The sequence below is a fragment of the Corvus moneduloides genome, chromosome 4 (genome assembly GCF_009650955.1).
Source record: "Corvus moneduloides isolate bCorMon1 chromosome 4, bCorMon1.pri, whole genome shotgun sequence".
Taxonomy (NCBI): Eukaryota; Metazoa; Chordata; class Aves; order Passeriformes; family Corvidae; genus Corvus; species Corvus moneduloides.
The window spans coordinates 5,808,493-5,819,292 of NC_045479.1; the positions used below are offsets into that span (position 1 = coordinate 5,808,493).

General features: G+C 46.7%; 1 protein-coding gene across 3 annotated transcripts in view; it reads left to right on the plus strand.

Annotated features, from left to right (window-relative positions):
* The window catches only part of CACNA2D4 (calcium voltage-gated channel auxiliary subunit alpha2delta 4), a 122,043-nt gene that overhangs the window by 59,537 nt on the left and 51,706 nt on the right, over positions 1 to 10,800 (plus strand). The window lies entirely within an intron of this gene.

Below are 10,800 nucleotides of genomic sequence, written 5' to 3' on the forward strand. Positions count from 1 at the left end.
CCAGCTGTAGCTTCCAAGGACTTCAGCAGGAGTGCAAGGGTTTGCTGAGATATGTCCCATGTGCTGGCTTGGGTGTCAGTTCACACCATGCTTGGGGGGGTTCAGGGAGCAAAAAGGTACTGTATTACCATTTGCTCTGTTTCCAGTAGTGAAAGGTTCATCATCTGAATCTTTCATACCAGCAGTCATTTAAAAAAAGGGCAATAACTAGTGGTCACACTGCCAATTGAAATACTGGTTTGTTTCTTGAGGATGTCAGCTTTGAGAGTAAGGATATAGATCTCACTTCATCTCTCCTCACAGTAATATCATCCTCCTGAGTGGCTAGATCCTGATTCTAGGGAACTTCATTCCACAGCAGAGGCTGCAGCAGAAATTACACTGGACAGTGCTGCAACACCATCCTGGGTATGGGAGAGAGGTGAAGGAAGGGGAGGGAGCGTGGAGGCACAGAAGAGGCAATCAGAGCAGAATGGGATGCAGATTGGTGTTATTGTTATTCTGATGGCATCAGCTCTCAGTGGGATGATACCATGGTAATTTAGAGTTATGATACTACCAGAAGTTTGGTACCCAGCATTGGTTCCCAGAAAGCCAAATATCTGTGTAGACTTGTAGTTTCTGAACAAATGCAGCCACAGTTCTGTAAAAGGGGAACAACAGAGACTTTTTAAGTGCCCCTCTAAAAGAACAAGTGGTATGAACTGGCCTGTCATTCTGTCACTGATCATTACAAACACTGTCACTTGTCTGACTTGGTGCTTGAGGGGATTTGTAAGCACTTTGAAATGTTCACTATGCATGCAGTGAAAAATTAAGCTGCAGGATTTACAGCCGTGCTCATGGGGAGGGAGCACCCCCAGTGCCCCCTTGGGGAGAATGTCAGTGACAGGGAGTGTTGGGCCCCTTTTCTTCTGGCAGATGAATGGCAGTGCCCAGCCAGGGCAGAGTAAGGCAAACTGGTGAAATCAAATGTCCAGGAAGATGACAAAGGCCTGGCTGCTGTCAGGGAGTGAGGGAGCAGTCAGATGGTATTAGAGAGTTACAGTCTGGAGGGCTGAGAGAAGGGATGGCGGGGGAAGCCCAAGGGCCTCCTTCCTCCTGGTTCAGTCTGTCTTAGCTCAGTGGGAAATCCCAGAATGGGTTTGAGGGGAAGTCCAAGCTGCACCTCTTGCCATTAGAGATGCTCCTCCATGCTCCAGATGGAGAGGTGGCCAAATTCAGGAGGAAAAAGCATTGTCCTTTGCCCTGCCCTCGCCTCCCCCCTTTCATCCATCCCTCTCCTTTCCCCATGGGCCTGGAAGGGGTGCACAAGGGGTTCAGTGTGCACACAGATTTCTTGGAGGACATGGTGGAGCCAAGGCAGGGTCCACTTGTATGAGCTGAGTTGGTGTGGTCTCTTTGGTGGGAAGCCACACAGGCAGCTCTGGTTTGACGATACCCATTTCTTGGAATGAATATTATCTACCTGCTTTATTGTGCTTTGGCACTTCAAAGCACTGTGCAAACATTAAGTAATGCCTGGATGATTAATTATAGTTAATTAGAAGGCAGCTATTCTCCTGGGACGTCAGTCCAGTACCTTTCACGCACACTAACTGCGTTGGAAATGAGAAATAAGGAATGTTGATGGCATTCTCCCCAAGCCATGTCCTGCCCCAGATAGCACTGTCATCTGCTCCCTCCCGTGAGTCAGTAGCCTGGGGCTTTCTGATCCCCAGGCTGCAAGGCAGAAATCACATGGAGTTGCTGACAGAAGCTTTAGTGATTTAAAGCCCCAGTGAAACCGCTGGAATCTGTGCAGGAGTTGAGCTGTCACTTTGGGCTGTGGATGACGTCTCTTTCATTGCCTGACCTTCTTGCTGTTCAACTTCCGTGGCTGTCAGCTGGCTGCCAGTCCCCACAGGGACAGGTAGGGTGAGGTTCCCTGCCATGGTTGTCATGTGTCAGGGGTGGGAAACAGACAATGGGGGGTGCACATGGTGCCCAATAAAAATAATCCAAATGGGAGGTGTGGGTTTATTTTATACAACACTTCTCTCCTCTGTTTGTATTGGAAGTTGCTGTTCTTACCAGCAGTTATTGGACCACAGTGAAATCGTTATCCCATGACACCAGCAATTCATGCAGATGGATTTGGGGAGAGCCCTAGGCAAACTCAAACCAGGGGCAGAGAAGAGAAATGTTGTCTCTGTTTTGAAGACAGAGTTTTGGGGCACTGAGCTATCAAGACCAGTATTTTTACAAGAGCTCTGTACTCACAGCAGGAGCAGATTTTAAAAATGTATTTTGATTTTTTTTTTCAAAAGAATTTGAAATCAATCAGTCTGAAAAGCAGGTAATGAGGAGTAATTTTGCCATTTTACCTCTGGTTAGAATCCAGCCTCTATCAGTCTGATGGAAGCTCTTCATTTGAAAAGCAATTCCTGGCCAGCTTGATGTCTCTCCTCTTCCTTGGTCTCCAATTTTGGCTACCTGCTGTCTGCTACCAGCAAGCAGGAACAGGAGGTACACGTGGCTTTTTCAGCAGGACTGTTGCCGTGGCATTTTTCAAGCTAATCTGCACACAATTCTGTATTCCTACAGTTTTGTTGCTTGGATGGATAAAACATTTCAACCTTCTCTCTGGAAAGTGCCAGTAGCATCAGCAGAAGCTGTTAAAATGCACGGAAATAAGCTCTAATAGCATAAGCCCCTTTTCCACAGAAATAGCTGCATATAAACTGGAGAATTAAAATTATTTCACTAGGCCGGTTCGGAAAGCAGCATTGAGATACCCATACAAAATATGAGGGTAGCTGATCTCTTGAATGTGTGCTGCAGTATTCACAAGGAATGCTGTCCCTCTTTTCATGCCGAAGGTTGTGCCAAAGTTGTCTCAGTGCAGAGACTTCCGTGAGCTCCTGAGGCAACACCAGGTGCCTTTATGGAAATCCTGGTCCCCCCAGCGTGCAGTGGTAGGATGGATAAAAAGAAGGAAGACAACTCATTTTCAGCCCATCACCTGCTATGTCTGGTCTCTTCCTGGTGCCAGCCCCTCCTGGCAATCCCGCTAGCCCGAGCAGTTTCTCACGTATCCATTTGATCCAGCAAAATCAGAGACATCTGAACAGGCTGTGCCCTGGAACTGAGTCACAGAAAGTGTTAGGGGCACTCGTAAGACAGAAATGCTGCTGGTTTTAGTGCTGAGAGCAGCTGTGCTGTCTCCACCTCCCAGCACATCTGTCTGGGGGCTGTTAGCAGTGGGTAGACATTTGACTGCCCTGAGGGTTGAGCCAGTATCCCCATGGCATGGGGCCATTGGTGTGCCAAAAGCAGTGTCTCTTGCACCCTTCATCCACCCGTCTGCCTGCCTGCCTCCCATTGCATTCTACTTACACACTGAGCCCTGGGGGACACCTGCAAGCACACAGGCTGCTTTTTGGGGTGTTTCTGGGGCCCACACAAGCTGTTCTATGAGCCAGACAAAAGGGAGGTGGTTGCATCATTTTGCACTGGCTCTGGTCTTACAAACTTTGCCTTTCGTCAAGGTTTGGCATCAGTGCTGGGGCCACATGGTTCCCTTTTCAGAGCTGATTGTCCTCCAGCTGGGTCAGTGAACAGGCAGAGAGAGCAACATCTGCCTGCAGAACTCCATATAGATGTCTCCATGCACAGACAGTAACTGGGGACAAGAGGGACAAATAAGTCTATTTTGACCTCAAAAGAATGCTAAAAATAGTCACATGGGGCATCTTTCATAGCATTCTGCTCACCCTGGCTGGACCTTAGCAAATTCCTTTTCTTCCATGGTGTGTGTGCTGCCTGCTTAGGCTGTAAGATCTTCAGCACAGGGACCATGCCTCCTCCCTGTGTGTGCAGACATTGTCTATTGCCTTGGGATGCGTCCTTGTCTGGGGAAAAAATCGAAGACAATAGCCAATTTTGTAGAGTAAATATTCCTTTGTAGGCTCTGCTGAGTGCCTGACTATGTACACTGCACCACTTACCAGGGAAAAAGCATAAAGGGGTGAGCCCTGCCGTCCTCAGCCCATGCAGGCAGTGCTTCACCCAGCACAGACCCTGTGGGTAGGTTCCTGTGCCCAGGCCCTGCCCTCACCAGCCCTCTCAGGGAATTTTCTCAATGGGACCCAAACAAAAAATTGTGAGCAAAGAGTTTTCCCATTTGGGGTCTGGTGAGGCATCTCTCCAGGACATCCTCAGCCCCGGAGCCTGTTCCAGGCTGGAGCCAGCCCAGGACCCCATTCTTGCCTGTGCCTAGCAGAAATCTGCTCACCCAAGGTTATCCATCACCGCCGCCTCTACAGCTCCTCTGATTGCCATGGTTGTCACTCTTGAAGCAAAAGGGGCCCTTGACACTGACTCAGGGGAGACTTGCATATAGCTGGATTTTTTAGATTGGCACCCAGCGCCTTTGCCATGTTCCCTTTGCTTGCAAATTATTTGATACCATTTTAATTCTGAGCCGAATTAGAGCAGTGCACGGGTTGCCATAGCAACCATTTCCTTGTGCCTTTTGGTCTGACTCATTGCAGACAATTACTCTTGCGCTCCAGGATTCACAGATGTGATAGGAGAAGAATCATGTGCTGGGCTTTCAACTTCTTTTTGCTTTTAATTTCCTTCCCAGCCTCTCTTCCATTAACTCCTGCCTACCCAGCATCAGCAGGGCCCTGTATCCCTGCACAGAGGTGCTCGTGGGAGTGCGTAGGATGTGTAGATAAGCGATGTGTGAGGGGATTTGTGCATATGTGTGTGCATCTGCATACGTAAACAGCTCCTGTGCGGTGTGCTGTGACATCCTGGGATCCCTGTCTGCACATCTCGCTGGGGACATGCACAGACACTCAGAACCACTGAGCAATTTGCACCTATTCCTGTCTGTGGTGTTTTCCAGGTAGGTCCAGGATTGATCCCTGTGGCCATGCAGTTTTACCCAGTGTGCAGGGGCTGTCAATAAGCACTGGGTATTCAGGGGGACTGACAAAGTGCAAGGGTCACGAATGGTGCAGGACCTTCCACTTGAAGCTGTGTGAAGATCCTCAGGCTGCCAGGCAAGCGGCACTGACACCCCTGACACCACCCAAATCTCTGTGTGAATGCAAGGCCAGTTCATTACCCTGCTCACACCTATCCCCACAGTGCCCCATGTCTTTTACCCAAAATGCATGGAGTAAAGTGCTTTGTCTGTAGTCTTAGCCCAGGTATAGCTGATGTCCTGAGCTGTATCAGCACCTACAGCTCAGCAGAGGAGCAAAGCCACATGAGAAGATGCTGAAAAGGATCACATGAACTGTCTGTAGATGTAAGGATGAAGGAGCTAAATGTCACAGCAGAGGAGGTTATAGGAAATGTCTTGTATGGTGGTGTCGCTTAAATTCAGCCAAGGCAGAAGCAGACAAGTTTTGCAGGGTGAGAACCACAGAAACTTAGCAGATCTGAGTACAGCTCCAGCCTCCTCCTAAGATACATTCTTTTAACCACCAAAATCAGCCCAAATTCTTTTTCTCCTGCCCGACCTGTTACCTAAGGCACAAATCTCCCCCATCATAAGGCTTTGTAATGGGACTCTGACTGCCATCCCTTTTGCTTCACAAGACCTTTTACTTCTCTTCCTTTCTCTCACTGGGTTACAGAAACCCCACTGATAGGATCACAGATAATTCTGGTTAGATGGCCCTGAGTGTGTGGAGGGTGTTCTGCTGCTGGCTCCTGGCACTGCTTTCACAGGCAGCTGTGCAAAGTCTGGAGTGTGGGGAGGGAGCAGTTGAGCTTTTGGGGACAGTGTAGAGCCCCCATTTCTGTGAGGATCCTGATTCTCTTGCCCTCCATCTGTCTGCCATGACAAGCAACTGCTTAAGCTGGCTCTGCAGAGAGAGGCTATGTGGAATGGAAAAAAGACAGCAAAGAAGGCTGCCTAGCCCTGCCCTGCCCTGCCCTCCCTTAGAGGTCAGAATTGTAAGGATAAAGTGAGGATTGCTTACATATCAAGCTGAGTTAGACCTTGCAAAGGAGGTTAAAACAAACAGCATAATATTCTTCAGCTATTTGGAAAGAAAAAATAAGAAAGAAAGAAGAAGAAGAATTAGGGCCACTTGTGGTCAATAAGAGTGAAGTTGGGATCAAGGAGTCTATAGTCTGAGCCAAAACCAAAGAAGACTCTGTGCCCAAGTTATTGATAAGGACAGAAATATCAGCCTTGGGGAAAGAAACAAGCTGACTACTGTGATTAAGCAGCTCAAGCTGATTAGTGCACTCCCAGTGCTGGGCCTGGGTGCTCTCTGGCCCTGGGAGAGCTGGCACATGGAAACACACACTTACAGCAAAGGGCTTTTTTCAGCTCTGCACACAGTGGTGACTCCGTGCAGTCTGGAAAAGTGAAAATTCAGCAGTTAGGACTAAAGAAGGATGAGAAATAAGTTTGTCAGTCTCAGACTTTTAAGTGTGACCTCTGCAATGTTTGTAGAACTTTAGAGGAGATCTTCAAGGAAAGTATAATTACTACCAAGCAATTAGGGGAAAAGAAAGTCAGGCTATATGAGTTTATCAGGGCTGGATAACACCAGGCCAAGCCAACAGCTTTCAGATGATTGTTTTCCTGGAAGGCAAAAGAAATTTCAAAGGTCTCATCTCTGTATTTCAGTAAAGCATTGATACATGCCACATAAGAAACAATTAGTTAGACTGGAGAAGATCAAGGGAGGCAGAGGAGTTGTAAAAGGGAGGGAGGGAGAAGGCAATCTGGGAAGAGAGCAGCAGCAAGATCACCTGTTAAAGTCTAGCAAAAGGTTACTTGTTACACTCCCCGTGGTCACCCATGGGATTAGCTAATATTAACCTGAGACCCTGACTCGGATAGCTGTGGAGAGTGAGGGAGTATCCTAATAATTCAACACTAGAAGGCATTGCTACTACAGGGAAGGACCAGGATATTGTAGAGAAAGCCTTATTTGACCTTGGCAGGAGTACCAGAAACAGAATGAATTTCAGTAGTACGACAGACAAGGTCATATGCTTGACAACTAATAATAGAAATCTTCTGTAAGCTGGGAACTCTGAGAGATCTGGCAGAGAGCACAGCAAGCAGGACTAGAGGCAGTCTTTGTCTTCTGGGAACTGTTGAGCCAATTTTGCCAAGTCTCAGTGAGGATCTTCAGTGTGGATCATCAGCATAAGCTGTTTTGCTCCCTGATGCCCACATAAAATTCAGGGAACCATTGTCATCTGCCAAGATCTGTCCTGAGAACCTTGCGGAAAGGCAGATGGATGGACTTAATGGTAGACATACCCTGAGAAAGCTCAGGAAAAAAATGCTGGGATCTTCTGTATTAGGTGGTGGTGGGATGATGGTGAGTCACAGTGTGATGCAGTTATGGGCAAAGCAAATGCCGTGCTAGTACTCAGGGAGGTGTTCCCAGTGGGAAAATACATTGATGCTCCTACCCAAAGCCCTGTGAGACCTCTCTCTAGTCTGTGTTACAGTTTTGGTCAAAGGAATACAGGCTGAGACAGGAGCAGACTGGACAGACAGATGATGAGAGGAAAAGGAAGTCTGACTCTGTGAGAGGAACCTGGGAGCACCCAGCTTCTTTAACCACATGCAGCCGAGGCCAGAGCAGATAGGATTGCTGCAATAAATGCATCTTGGGGGACACGGTTAAACTGAAGCACACAGCTGTATGGAGATAGTGTAGTATAGGCCGGCCAGCAAAACACTTAGGGTGCAAAACTAGAAGTGGGATTCTGTCTGTTAGAGTACTGCAGCTTTACCCAGAATCTGAGCATGAAGACAACGGCTTTAAGCTGGAGCTTGAAAAGTGTGTAAGAAAGTGGTGGTGCCTTGAATAGAAAGAGCTGAGACTCTGTTAGCCTGTCATCCCTTCACCAGGGAACAGCTGAAGTCCCGGGTGTCACCATGTCACAGTACAAAAACCAGCAGCAAGCAAGGTGAACACTCAGGGAACTTCCCACTCACTGCAGCGTTCCCCTTGGGTACAAGGCTGGGCATTCTTACCCTGTAGTTCACACACTCCAGGATTTTAGTCATGACTGAATAAAAAGGTGTTTGTTAATGCAGGTGAGAGTCCCAGCACAGCACCTGGGAGGCAGGAAGAAGCTAAGGCTGACCTAAACCCCCCTCTCAGCCTTTGATGTTGTGGTGGTTTCTCTTGAGTGCATTGGGTTTTGCAAAGTAAAGAATAGTGAGTAGAAAAACCCCTGCTTATGGTAACAAGCCCTTGAAAAGCAGATGGGGATGTGGGGGCTGATGTGTTTTGTGGCAGCTGAGCAGTTGAGCAGACCAGAGAAGGGAGAATCTGAGAAGCAGCTGGTCAGAGGCACTCTCTGAAAAGGGGATGATCAGTCACAAGAAGATGAAAATAAGGGGAAAGAGAAGGAATAACTGGGGAATCCAAGACATTTATGTCCAGTGAAAAATATGTGAAAAATAACCATATGAGGCCATGAGTGGATGAAAAATTGGAAAATGCTGGAAGGGGATCATCCTTTTAAATAAAGGGCTAGATTTTCTCTTGCCAAGAATTGCATAAATCTGGAGGTTCATGTTTAAAATGCACTGATTTTGTACTACTGTAAAGGTGGTTATGAGTAGGATCAGAACCACTTACCCATAATCTGCCTCCCTCAAAATTACTTGTTAGGGTTTTGTCCTAGCATTTCCATTTGCCTCCATCTTTAAAGCAGGAACAATATTCACACAGCCTAGTGAGTGTGCTGTGAGACATTCTTTGGTGAGAAGGAGTAGAGAAAAGTGGCAAAAGTCATGTAGTGTCTACAATATAGAGCACAGACAGTAGTGAATGTGGAAAATACTTCTAAAAGGAGGAGAAAAAACTGGAAGCAGTGTGACAATAGGCTACAGTGTTGTTCAGAGGTGAGGGAATGCTTTCAGTGAAAGGCTTAATGAACTCAATCTGCCTATTGTACCTAAAAGAAGACAGAGATTATTTGATTTAGAGTATAAAGTGCCTCCACAGAGAGAGCTGCTGGTTACTGAAGGTTCATTTTTTTAATCTAGGGGAGAAAATAACAGAAACTGTGACAGAAAAACCAAACAGATTGAAATGAGTTAGTAAACGTGAATGCTAACAATGACCATGAATAGGTATTGTCATAAGATACCGAGGGAAACAGTATTTTTCCCTTTCTTGAGTGTTTTTCTAATCAAAGGTAGATGCCTTTCTGGAAGATTCGACTTCGCTGCATGTAAATACTGTTGGTATTTCTACAGCATAGCTTCTCTAATTTCTGTTTCATAAGCTAAACAGATTGAGCTCTTTAAGCCTTTCACAGGAAGGCATTTTCTGCCACCCTCAAATAATGTTTGTGGTTCTTTTCCACACAATTTCCAAGTAGCGTGCAATACACAGAAGGTCAGACTGGATGATCTAAAGTCCCTTCTGGCCTTTATATTCTCTGAATCTCTGCCTCTGTGAATTCATTAATGTTTGCAAGCTCCCAGAGAGCTGCCAAAGGCAAGCACTATAGAAATGCAAAGCACTGTTGTTACTCTGCATATTTCCCTTTGAGCTTTACGCGGGGCTGGTTGAATATCGCGCGGTATCGTCTGTGTGTATTCCCTCAAATGAAATACCTGCATTCCTCACTCCTGCAGTTGATTTCCTGCGGCTGTGCTAACAAACAAGTTTATTCCCAAGTTAGGACTCAGCAAAAGCAAATGTGAAGGGGCAAATCTCTGCCTGGAGCCCCAAGCAGAGAGCGGCACGTTGTTGTCCTGGCCCAGAAGCTCCACGCGAGGCAGAGTTATTATTAGCATCACGCTTTGCTTTCTCCTTGGATCCAGGTGCCCTGCACATGGCCTCTGCCTGGCTGCAGCACAGCATCACTGTGGGAAAGACAGATCTGGCCCTTGTTGGGTGCTTTTCCCCCATTCCCTAAAGGGAGCAAAGCTGTGAGGATGCTGCCTTGTCCCCATGTTTCCAGGGCTGCGACAGACGTGGAGAGCACCCCAAAATGACGCAGGAAATCTTTATTTACTCACATGTCATTCTGTAACTGTATTCATTGGTGAATGCTTGTTGTATTTCCCATTATTCTTGGAGGGAAGTCTTTTTGGTCCTCAGAAATCCCATGCTAGGACTTGCATTTATCTGGTCAGAGGATAGAAGCTGACCCTCTGACCTGTGCTTCCAATCAGTGCTAGCAAACACTCTTCAAGCCAGCATGGTGGGCTTCTGATGGATGAGATACTGAGGAGGAATCCTATTTTATGTATTTTGCATGTTATATATACAGAATTACATGGTTATGTAGGGTGTTATATGTGTGCATGAGTAGGTATGTCAGCAGGACAAACATGTTTATCAATATCAAATAGTAATAAAAATAATAAATCAAATTGCAGAAAATGGCAGCCTGCTCCCAGATGGTTCATGAACTGAAAAAGCCTAGAGTCATCAGATGAGTGTGTTGGCTTTGCTTTTTTTCTGCTCTGTGTTTCTGGTATTATATGAACAGCTGAGTAGTATCTGTGTGCACTCCTCTACCTACCTGGCAAAATTAGATTAAACTATGTGTCATAGACACCATGCTATTAAGCAATAATGGTGATTCTCCTGCAGCACATACTTTTTGAGCAGAACAGATGTCTCAGCTGTGAGCGGATTAAGAGTAGCTGGGTTCTGCTCCCGGTTTCTCTCTGAAGATCAGACTGAGCATAGCAGGGTGGCCGAGTATAACAGTGTGAGTAGGGTGGCACAAGGGTTTGCTTGTGGTGGGGTTTAACATCTTTTGCGTTTCCACATGCGTCAGGATGAGCTT